This window comes from Rattus norvegicus, chromosome 1 (genome assembly GCF_036323735.1).
Source record: "Rattus norvegicus strain BN/NHsdMcwi chromosome 1, GRCr8, whole genome shotgun sequence".
Lineage (NCBI taxonomy): Eukaryota > Metazoa > Chordata > Mammalia > Rodentia > Muridae > Rattus > Rattus norvegicus.
Window position 1 is genome coordinate 252,768,377 of NC_086019.1, and position 11,288 is coordinate 252,779,664.

At 49.3% G+C, this 11,288-nt stretch overlaps 1 protein-coding gene across 3 annotated transcripts in view; it reads right to left on the minus strand.

Annotated features, from left to right (window-relative positions):
• Dnmbp (dynamin binding protein) overlaps positions 1 to 10,266 on the minus strand; it is a 93,237-nt gene extending 82,971 nt beyond the window's left edge. Inside the window, exon 1 of one of the 3 annotated variants that reach the window (NM_001395001.1) lies at positions 10,204 to 10,266. The gene's annotated coding sequence lies outside the window, so the exon portion shown is untranslated. Of the gene's footprint in view, positions 1 to 1,612; positions 3,195 to 10,203 lie in introns of those variants that run through there. The other 2 variants (XM_063264624.1, XM_039080062.2) reach the window with 2 other exon arrangements.
• Between the last annotated feature and the right edge of the window lie 1,022 nt (positions 10,267 to 11,288).

Consider the following 11,288-nt stretch of genomic DNA (forward strand, 5'->3'; position numbering starts at 1 on the left):
GGCTTCCCTGCATTAAACTGAGAGCCAAAGCAGTATCTTCCCCCTGCAATCATCCTGGAGATTAAATGAGCGAGTGCCCATGGAAATGGCTAACAAGCTGACGGCTGGTATATCCCATGATTATCAATTATTTCATACTGGAGATACGCTCTCCCCTCGTGAGCCGGGCTAGCCTTGACCCTGCAAACCTCCTTCCAAGCCTGCACCACCATCGATTCCAACTTCCTGTCACTTGAATTTGGACAGTCAATGAACTCAGGAGAATGTACAGACAACACACCAATAACTACAACTGACGCTACTGCTCCATTCCCTGTTGCAGGAGAGTGGGACCTGTTTGTTGGGAGAAAGCGAAGGCACAGGAAGAAATGGGTGTACAGAAGCAGCTTTGGACCAGACCGGAGGGCAGTGCCACTCGAGACCTGACTGAGACTGCGCAGCCCCCAGCGCTGAGCCCTAGGTAAGGGCCACAGCACTGGCCTCAGGTCAGCACTTCCCGGTCCTTGTAGCAGCTGTCAGTCAACTATCCCACACTGTGCTGTGAATAGGAGGTCTGGCCTGTGAGGAACAACAGCCCAGAGTCAGATCCAGAACACTACTTATTGTTCAGAAACAACAGAAAAGGCAAAAAAGTGTCTACTTTACTAGAGATGGGAGGAGAGAACAAACTGGAAAGGGGAGATCACGGGTGTGAGGCTGGGGAGTGAAGTACAACTCGGCACATCCATTGCAACTTTTTCTGCTGACGGGGCAGGCTCATTTGTGCTAAAAGAATCGCAGCGCGAGAACAATGCCTGCCCGGCCTGCACGGGGCCCAGACCCCATGGCTGGAGGTCAGCACCAGGCATTCTCTCCTGGTCCCACTCCCATCATGGCTACCAGCATCACAGGTTCTCACTCTGCCTCCAGAAATATGCAGCATGCCCCCCCCGCCCCCCCGCCCCCCAGCAGAGGCTGGCATAAGGGCAGAGGCTCTCTGGGTGGACAGTGTGCTAGGCTCTGCTCACACCGTCAGGGAATAAATGGGATCCTACTACCTCACCCCTCCCTCGAATTAGGAGGAGGCTGAGAACTGAGAACTGTATTTTCTCATCCCCCACCCTTGCAGGCTTCTTGTGTGGGTCACAAGATGGATCCATTGGAAGGGGTGCGCTGAGGTGCCCGGGTACTCTGGCATTTGAGGGATGAGTAAAGTGTCGACTGTATTCCAGAAGGTGGCGAGGGTTAAAGCCGATCAGGATGAAGGGATGGGCCTGAGGAGGAAGTACAGTTGTGTGGAATTGAACATGCTGATGGTAGGAATGTTAACTCAGGAGTTAGCTCACTTCCTGTAGTTTATGTGGTCACATGTCCATGGGACACAGCACAAGGCAAACGGAGATTAGGGAAACAAAAGGATTATGTGGCGGCGTATTTCAGTGTCAAGAGAAAATAGGTGCGGGTGCTACTGCATACTGCAATTCCAGCCCTTGGGAGGCTGAGGCGGGAGGATCTTTGAAATTCCTAGGCCAGCCTGATCTACATAGCAAGTTCTAGGCCAGAGGCCAGGGCTACATGCTTTACTTTAAAAAAACAAAACGAGACAAAAAACCATTCTCTTCACTCCGTTTACCTTGTGAAAGGGAAAACTGCGGTCTGAAGGAGAAGATCGAGGGACTAAACCAATGATGGACATCAAATCATCCAGCAAGCGCCTCCCTGCTTCCGGGGCTGGGGTCAGCTCCACCGGGGATCCAGACCACGCCTCCCTGCTTCCGGGGCGGGGGCCTGCCCCACCGGGGGTCCAGACCACGCCTCCCTGATTCCTGGGCGGGGCCCTGTCCCACCGGGTCCAGACCACGCCTCCCTGCTTCCGGGGCTGGGGCCTGCTCAACTGGGGGTCCGGAACACAAATGATGATTTAGGGCTTGACACTCAGTATGCTGTGGCTCCTTCAGGCTCAGCCTGGCCCAAGTGACCAGCAAGCTTCTCCCTAGGCCTACAGCAATTATAGCCTGTTACCCTCCTCCGTCCTTCCCAGAGGACCACGGTGAGCTGAAGGCTTAACCCTGCCCAAGGAGGAAGGCTTGAAACCATGGTGTTAAGAGCATCCCCTCCTCCACGACAGGAGAAATAGTCTGTTTACCAGGTGGGCACCAAAGGGTAAACAGAAGGGGTTTGCTTTTCTATATTTTGCAAACTTTCCATGTATGATAATAACAATAATATATATATAATTATTATATATATATACTGGTGTAAAGTGGGAAAGCAGGGACAGTGGTAACTACATGCCCAGCCGCTGTCACTGAAGAGCCACCCATGTCTCTCCATAACTGCATTGCTCCTTAGGGTATCCTTAAAACTGACACCTAGAGTAGAAACTGACCAGAGTAAGGGCACGACTTTGCTTGCGTCTTTATCGATGACCACGCTAACCACTACAGTTACAACACGACTCCCCTTCTCGCGGCTATTTAAATTTTGACTCTCAACGGCAGAAGGAAAACGTGGCCTCATCGTGAAGTAAGTTAGTATTGCACCGTTGGGATCTGACCGTACATTAATATAAGGAGAGTGCAGAAATACTGAGGACTCTTCTTTGTGTTAGGAACGGCTCACCGTAGGTTTGGGTTTGCAGCGGGAGTGAAGAAGCTATCTTGTTCCCTCAGGGCTAACAGCTATCCAGCAAAAGCTCAATGGATTATAAGCAGAGGAAGCACCTTCCCCTGATGAAAGGCACACACACAAACTGCACACCTTCATCCTATCCCTGGGAGGCACCGCACCGAACAGAGCCTGACCGGCACATGGAGGGGCCTTTGAAGGCACGGTCGTTGCTCCTTGATCAGAACTGCACCAAGTCTCAGTGTAATATTCATGACATTAACATACAATGTGCACCGATTGCAAATACATTTCTAGTGATGATGAATGTCTTTTTACTAAAGATTGGTAACAATACATAGTGTGTGGGACATTAATACAAATTTCAAGAAAATACAGAATTAGCAGTGGCAGCGTCACCTTAAATGTGCTTCATCCCATCTGATTGTGGAAGCTAAGCGGGTTTGGGCTTGGTTAGTACCTGAATGGAGACCTAACGATGCTGTTGGCTTAAAAAGAAAGAACATACAGATCTGAGAAATAACTATATATGTGTATATATGAGAAATAATATATATGTGTATATATGTATATGTGTATATATATACATATATATATATATATAGTAACACCATAAGGTAGGCCAAGTTTCAGTATTAAAAAAAAGATATTTCTTCTAATAAGAATGTCCACATGTTTCCTAAGGAAATACATTTCTGAGTCCTTGCACTCTACTTCAGAACAGGGTCAGAATTTAATAGCTGGAGCGAAGATGAGAGAAAAGGCTGTGTTAAGCATCTTAAACTGCGAGTAGCCATTTAGAGAGAAATAAGATCCACAGTAGGATCAATACAAGGAAGAAGAAGCTCTCCCCTCTGGGCTCACTGGAGGACTTGGGCTCTGTAGAGTTACTCACCAAGCTAGCACGTGCTAGGACTTGGGTCTGACCCCACACGCTGGGGACAGGGACATAAAGGACTTAAAAAATGAAGTGGTGATGCCCCTAGAGATAAATATCAATGAGACTGTGCCCAACTCAAAAGGGCCAGGGAGACTCCAAAGGGCATAGAAACACACAGAGGACCCAATACCGCATGATGGCCAGATGCTATCAGACGGTGATTCCACAGAGGAGACACTCAGGAGCCCTTCATACTTTTTTAATGCCTCTTCTGTTGGTTTTAAATTATTTCCAAGCTCTAAAAACAATAAGGCAAATAGTGGAAAGACATCCCACGTGCTTTTGGGGTTACCATTAACTTTTTTAATGCTACCATTAAAAAGATGTTACGCCTACTCAGAGTAATTTATAAATGTAATGCGATTCCAATTTAAAAGTCTCTCAAAATATAATTTCTGAGCAACTTAATGAATTTACTCCAAATTTTATAAGGAAATGTAAACTTTGGCTTAGGAACAGTTATGTTAACTTTAATGAACGACGCTGTGCTGGTTGTCACAAGATGACTAGGATGTCACTGTAATGAAAACCTGGACAACAAACCTTGGAGCGAGAGCTACAGAGCAGTGGGACAAAAGAGGTGTGGCGTTCCGGACCAGTGGGACAGGCAGTGAAGCCAGAGAACACTTTGCCATGGGAGTCACAGAGGGGAAAGAGTACCGTGACTCAAGTTAAAAACTGTGAGCTTTTCTTCTTCTGGTTTTCCCCCCATCTCCCTTCCTGCCTCACTCCTGTCCCTGACCCCCAGATGCTATCAGAAAACATAGCTCATCAAATAGAAACAGGAGAGGGCTAGACGCAATGTGGATTAAATGTCTCTAAGACTTAAAGTCACAGATGAGACCCACAGACGGAGTTTTAAGATACATAATTCTGTGGGGGGGGGTGGGGGTGTGTGTGTGTGGTTTGTGCATTGAGTGTATTCGTGCATAATGTGTGTGTGTGCACTGAGTGTGTGTGTGTGTGTGTGTGGCTTGTACATTGAGTGTGTGTGTGTGTGCACATGTGTGTATATCCATGTACATTGAGTGCATCCCCTGCAGAGGCAGAAAAGGCATTAGAAGCCCCGGTACTCAGGAGCTGCCTGATGTGGGTCCTGGGACCTGAACTTGGGTCCTCTGGAAAACAGTAAGTACTCTTAACCACTGGGCCATCTCCAGGATGAAGTTTTTTAAAAACAAAATTTGGGATGCATAAACCTAGATTAAATAACATATCTGGTCATATAAAACTAAAGATTTATCTTGACCAAATGAAAATAGAATAGGTCAGAGGAGAAGACGGGGCCAAGGTATAATGTTCTGGACAGTATCCACCTTCTCATCCTTCTGCAGATCAGTGACCCCACAGACTTCAACTCCAACAGTACAGCACAGAGAGAGCTGCACAGAGAGAATGCACGCATGCACAGGCATTTACAAGCAGCTGGGTGCCTAAGAGATGCTCGAAAGGACTAGTAATACAAACTAAAATAGTCAGCTGTCACTTAGCACTTATGACATCACGAAGGGCCCAAAGCTGAATGCTGGCAAAACGTGAGAGCACAGAAAATTCTGAGGGACAGAGACGGATACAGCCATGCTAGAAATGAGTCTGGGATCACCCATGGAAATGCTACCCAGCCTTACCAGCAGACAGAAGGTAGAAGAGGGTGTTTACTGCTGCCCTTACTTGTGGTGTTGGGAGTAGGTTAACCTGAGCACCCACCGGTTACACAGGGGACAGGCAGCTGTGGTGTGTGATCCAGAGTGTCAGAGAGGAGAAGGGGGTGCACACACACCGACAGTGCCTGGGGACAGGAGAGCTACAGCACCAAAGTTAACACACATAAAGCAAACACTCCCGCCTCGCAGGGTCACACACGAACAAAGCACACAGTGGAGGGCAACAGAAGACAGCACCGGGGGTGGAGCACTGGAGCCGTGGCTCAGCGGGTTAGGTGCACTGCTGCTCTTGAGGACCTAGGTTCAATTCCTAGCACCCATGTGGTGGCTCACCACCATCTTTAGCTCCAGTGCCATGGGACTAGGCTTGTTTGCATATGGTGAACATATAGACATGCAGGTAAAATGTGTTTATATCTATATCTATACCTATACCTTTATATCTATCTATACCTATACCTATACCTATACCTATACCTATACCTATACCTATATCTATATCTATCTCCCAGTGCTGGGGGGGTCAGAGAGAGGTGGATGGATGAGTTTGAAGCCAATCTGGTCTACATAGCAAGTTCAGGCTGTCCAGGGCGTGTGTGTGTGTGTGTGTGTGTGTGTGTGTGTGTTTGTGTGTGTGTGTGTGTTTAAAAAATGGTCTGAAGAGCACTTGAAGGCAGGTAAGTGGGATAAAAGAACTGAACGCAAGAGAAATCTTTAGACTGTGATAAGATAACTCAAGCGAGAGCCAGGCCTGGTGGCGCACAGCTTTAATCTCTCGAGGTCGAGGCAGGCAGAACTCTGCAGGTGAATCTGTAGGCTCCTCAAAAACAATAGCAACGAGGTTTGAATGGCCTGTGGTAGGCAGAGAGTAGGTCTATTTCTTCTGGAAAGTTCCAGGGTTTCCTGACAACGAAAGCTGCTCTGGCTGCCAGATGTGTGGATGAATGACGGCTCTGGTCCTGTCTCAAGCGGAAAGGGAAACCTTCCTTCCTTCCTTCTTTCCTCCTTCCTTCCTTTCTTTTTTCACCTTTGGAGACAGGAATTAGCTACATAGCCCTGACCAGCCTAGAACTCACTATGTAGACCAGGCTGGTCTCAAACCCATCCATCCACCTCTCTCTGCTCCCCAGCCCCCCCCCCCCAGCACTGGGATTAAAGCAGGTATGTGCCACCATGTCCAGCTCTGGTTCTCATTCTTGTGGCCTGACTGAAAAGACCTGACCCAATTTCTCCGGATTTGGGATGATCTCTGGATTTGGGGTGATCTCTGGTTTGGGAGTGATCCTGGTGGGCTGGTGTCAAGATTTTAGGTCCTCTGAAGTTTTTACCTAAGAACCTCATGCTGCCTGTTCTTGCCTCCCTGAAGAAGGACGGCAAGAACTGAACTCCACGTGACCTGAAATCTTAAAATTCTGGAGCTGTTGGAGACCCAGTTATTCTGCAGATGAGGAAATGAAAGGCCAGAGAAGAATTCTGGTTTAGGGCCACACAACTAATGTAAAAAGGAAGGCCTCCAGTTCTCCCCTTGGTCCACCCCACCATGGTCCCCCTGCTCCCAACATGCACCCTGCCCAGCATCCACTCTTAACCATTTTTAAACAGACAGAGAAAGACCCTGAAAAGCCCCCCCCCCCCACTTCTCAGAGTCGAAGCTGGATTTTTGACATCCAGCCTATTCTGAGGTGTCCTTTCTGACCCCGACCACGTCATCTGCCACTTTTCCCATGTCTGCCCTGCCTGGCTGCTGTGACCTTGTCAGGCCTCCTGCTGACAAGCATGCTCCCGCTCCAGCCTCTCTCTGCTCCTACTCTCCTCTCGAGTCAGAGATCAGCAGACATCTCAGTAGAGGTCTCCCCCATCGCTCTGTGTGAACAGTAACATCACCCCTCCCCCCACCACACCCCCCACACACATACTGTACTCTCTTTCCTATCTAACTGCTTGGAACTTTCCATTGTATTCTGATGACCGGATCCCCTATGCTCACACACACCCACTGTCGCTCAGGCTCCCACTGGAGTATGCACGAGTCAGGCCTTTGCCCACTCTGCCCACACTTCCGCCCTGACTCCTACAGTACTGCCTGGATCACGCAAGTGCTCCAAAAAGTATTTGCGGAATGAATGAATGAATGAACGAATGAATGAATGAACTGACGAACCACTTGGCATCAGAACACAACCCTCAGACTCAAACTCCTTGAACAACACTTTATTGTGCTGTCTGTTCTCGGTAGCCACATATCTTCAGCCTACAGAAAAGACTTACAAAGTCAAAGATAAAATGATTCATTTTAGGCCACCCTGCACTTTTTTTTTCCTTTTCTCTTTTCTTTTTAAGACAAGGTCTCACTATGTAACCTTGGCTGAAATCTACAGAGATCTACCTGAGTTTAAAAGATTAAAGTCGTGAGCCACCACACATAGCACCAGTCAGTATGTCTTTCTTTTTTAGCCTTGGGGTTGGGGATTTAGCTCAGTGGTAGAGCGCTTGCCTAGCAAGTGCAAGGCCCTGGGTTCGGTCCCCAGCTCCGAAAAAAAAGAAAAAAGAAAAAAAAAAAAAAGAATGAAGCGCCTAAGTTAGCAGTCACTGGATAGGATAGCTCTTTCATGGATGAAGGATGGGGGTGGGGGTGGGGAATGGGGGCGAGTGGGGGATGGGGATAGGACATAGGGGTAGGGGATGGAAGATGGTCTGGTTACGGCTGGGACGGTCCATCTCCCTGCTGTCCGGGTCAGAAGCTACCTCATAATGCACTCCCAAAAGCAAGACTGAGTTATTTAGTCTTATTATTAGTTATTAGAAAAAATTAGTTTATTCAGAGGCTTTCCCGGCTGGGTGTATAAGAAACGACTCCATGCTCACTGGTGTGGAAAATTCTGAGGAGTATTCTGAATGAATCTCAAGAATGTCTTATTAACAACAGCAAAGCTTGAGAACCTCCCAGGTGACAGTGACAGAGTCACAGTGACAAAGTCACAGGCAATTACGTTAACTGACTTGTGTTTTGTCCCAAAGGGAAAAATAATAAACCTGGGAAAGTAAGCCAGCTTTGTACCTGCCCATAGATAGCAAGCCTCTGCTTGTAAACCATTTGAATCCTTTTTAAGAATCCGCCTTCCCACCCTGCCCAGTTTGAGAATAAGCAATCTGCAGCTTAAAATATGACTCTGCATTTATTTTAGCCCAGTACAAATCAAAATGGCCCAGAAGGCTGGGAACGGTGATGAATTTGAAGCATTTGGAACGCACCGTGCAGAAAAAGTTTCCTTCTAAGGCAGAGGGAAAGAGCTGTGCTCTGGAGACATCCCCCGTGATTCTGCAGACACAGAGATAAACGTTCAGAACGCAGTCTGCCCGAGCCCTCGGCGGGAGTGGAGCGTCCTTGGCAGTACAAGCTCAGTGGGCAGTCTGGGGGAGACCCTACCCTGCCATGTGGGTGAAGGAGGAATGTGGAGTGGGTCAAGCAGGCAAAGGGGGTGCTCAGAGGAGCATGGGGCCAGAAAAGAGGAGGCGAGGGGGATGAAGAGGTTAGGAGGCTCTGCTTTGTGGGTTACAGGGCGAATAGCTCATACATATTTGAACAGCGTCTATAAAGATAACTACCACGTGTCAGCCCAAGCCATGCACAATGTTAGCTTAATAGTCAGCGCAGTTTGAGTCAGAATGTTCTCCGCTTATTGGAAAAATTACCTGTGACGACATGTACGTCACTTCCATGCCAGGCACGCCATTGGGTGACATTAACACAGAAACATCAGTCACACACACACACACACACACACACACACACACGAGGGGGAGGGGAACAGGTTTCACTCATTTCAGACTGAAACTCCTCATGTGAGTGGGGGAGCTGGGAGCGACAGTGAAGTCGAGTATCAGCTATATCATACGAACAATTAATTTTGTCTTCTTAGAACTTCGTTGTCACCAGGAGGGATCTGTTTCAAGTAACTTGACATACAAATTAATGGCTTGAGTGGTGGTGGAAGGGCCTGAGAGAGCCCGAGAGACCACGAGACTCAGTAGTTTAGGGGAATGAGTCCTGATGGACACACTGACTTGAACATTAGACCTCGGCTCTGCTTTTCCTTCAACTGTTTTATAAATGCAGCACTAACTGAGGGAAGAATTAGGTCTGTGCGCTGCAAAAACCGACTGTTGATCAGTCAGCTCTATTCGAGTCATGTAACTTGACTAAGTCCAGTGGAGTCTAAACTACGCTCCAACTCGATATCGTATGATCGGTGTCATCACTAGCTTGTCACCATTATTAATTAGGAGGTTCCACGAGGTGCTCCCATGACTATAAAAGAAGTATTGTAAGACAGGTTACAAAATTTGCCGTCCATAATTCCACATACGACCTTGCTTTTCAAGTTGGTTTTTAAACTTGGTTCTCTGCGCCCCAAACATTCTTCTCAGCTCTTAATACACACCAGATGCCGGCCTATCTGGTCACCCCAACATCCTTTTATTCGAGTGACAAGACAGACAACCATCCTCCTTTGACACACACACATGCCTGGCATCAGAGCAATCGTCCTGGGTACCTAGAAACTCCAGTAAACCAAAGCTGCACCTCCGGCTAAATATAAATAGTCCTGGGTTATTTGGGAAACCATCCCTGCCTGGCTGTCACGGAATCCCGGCCTCACATGCCCACCAGCTGCAGCGGTGACCAGAGGCAGGACTGGTGCTCAGTTCTTCAACTCAAAGCCAAAGGCAGGGCGGCGCAGTGACAGCGTCCCGGCTGGGCACCTCGTCCCCGCGTCCGCGCCCCGGGACGGCTCCTAGGGCTGCGGGGGGCCCCCTGAACCCCTCGGTCGTGCGTGAGGACAGCGAGGGCCTCCCATCCCAGCCTCGCGTCCCGCGGAGCGCAGCGCAGCGCGACCCAGAGCAGCGCCGTAAGCCCTGAGCACTCCGCAGGCGACCGTCCCCGCCACCCCGCCACCCCGCCACCCCGCCAGAGCCCGGCCCCGCACCGACCTGCTCTCTGCGCTCGGCGTTCCCTCCGCGCACGGCCACTGGTGGCCCAGCCCGGCCGCGGTCACCTCCCCTCGGCGGCGGCGGGCGGGCCGATCCGGGTGACTCCGCGCCGCCCCGCCTCCCTCCGCGCCTCTTCCGCCCCGTGGCCCCCCGGGCTCCGCTTCCCGCACTCGCGCCCCCTGGTGGCCATCCAGCCCGTCGCCCCGCCACGTCAGGGCTCGCGCTCCCAGGGCCTCTAGGGGGAAACTGAGGCACGGGCTGCTAGGGACGTTTAGCGATACACCTCGCTCAGGCTAGGATCCAGATCCCCACGCACCCGCGCTGCCGCCAACCTAGAAAACAACATTCTCCGTTGCGCGAATTCTTCGCGGTAGAGGCTAGCCTCGATCGCCCCCTCCTCCAAGTGCTGGATTACAGATTACAGGGGAGCACCACCAGGTCACTGCCCACTCCCCTTCAACTTTTTTTCCTCCCGAGCAAAGTCTAACAGTACAACTGTGAGGATTTAAAAGCAAGGAATCATAGAATACAAGAACCAGACGCCTGGGTTTCTGAAAGTCCCCCAGGATTTCTGATTGTTAAAGCTCACAAGAGCATGGAGGAGCTGGTGCAAGTGTTGGGGATTCCCCATCAGAGGACCTACCTAGCAGATTGGAAGAATGAAGGAATCTGATATCACGATGCACACACAGCAGAGATAAAGCTTTATTTTAAAATCTCATTAGCTATATTGTTTCTTAACAACTTAAAAATCGTAGTAAACTAGACATAGCACAGTGTATCGTTTGAATCGTTGTAAAGAGCGGAGTTCATCAGAGTAGATGAACCATCATCTTGTCCGGCACCAGGACCTTTTAATCCTCCCAAACTGAAACTGCTCCCTTCGAACAGGGACTCCACTCCCAGCGATCCCTCGTCTCCGTGTCCTTAAGAATTCTACTCTGGAGACCCTCATGAATGGAAACCACAATACTTGTCCTTTTGGTGTCTGCCTTATTTCGGTTAGAATAATGCTCTCGGTCTGTGCTGTTCAATGTGTCAGAATTTCCTTCCTTTTTACTGCTAAACATGCTACGTTGTGTTGA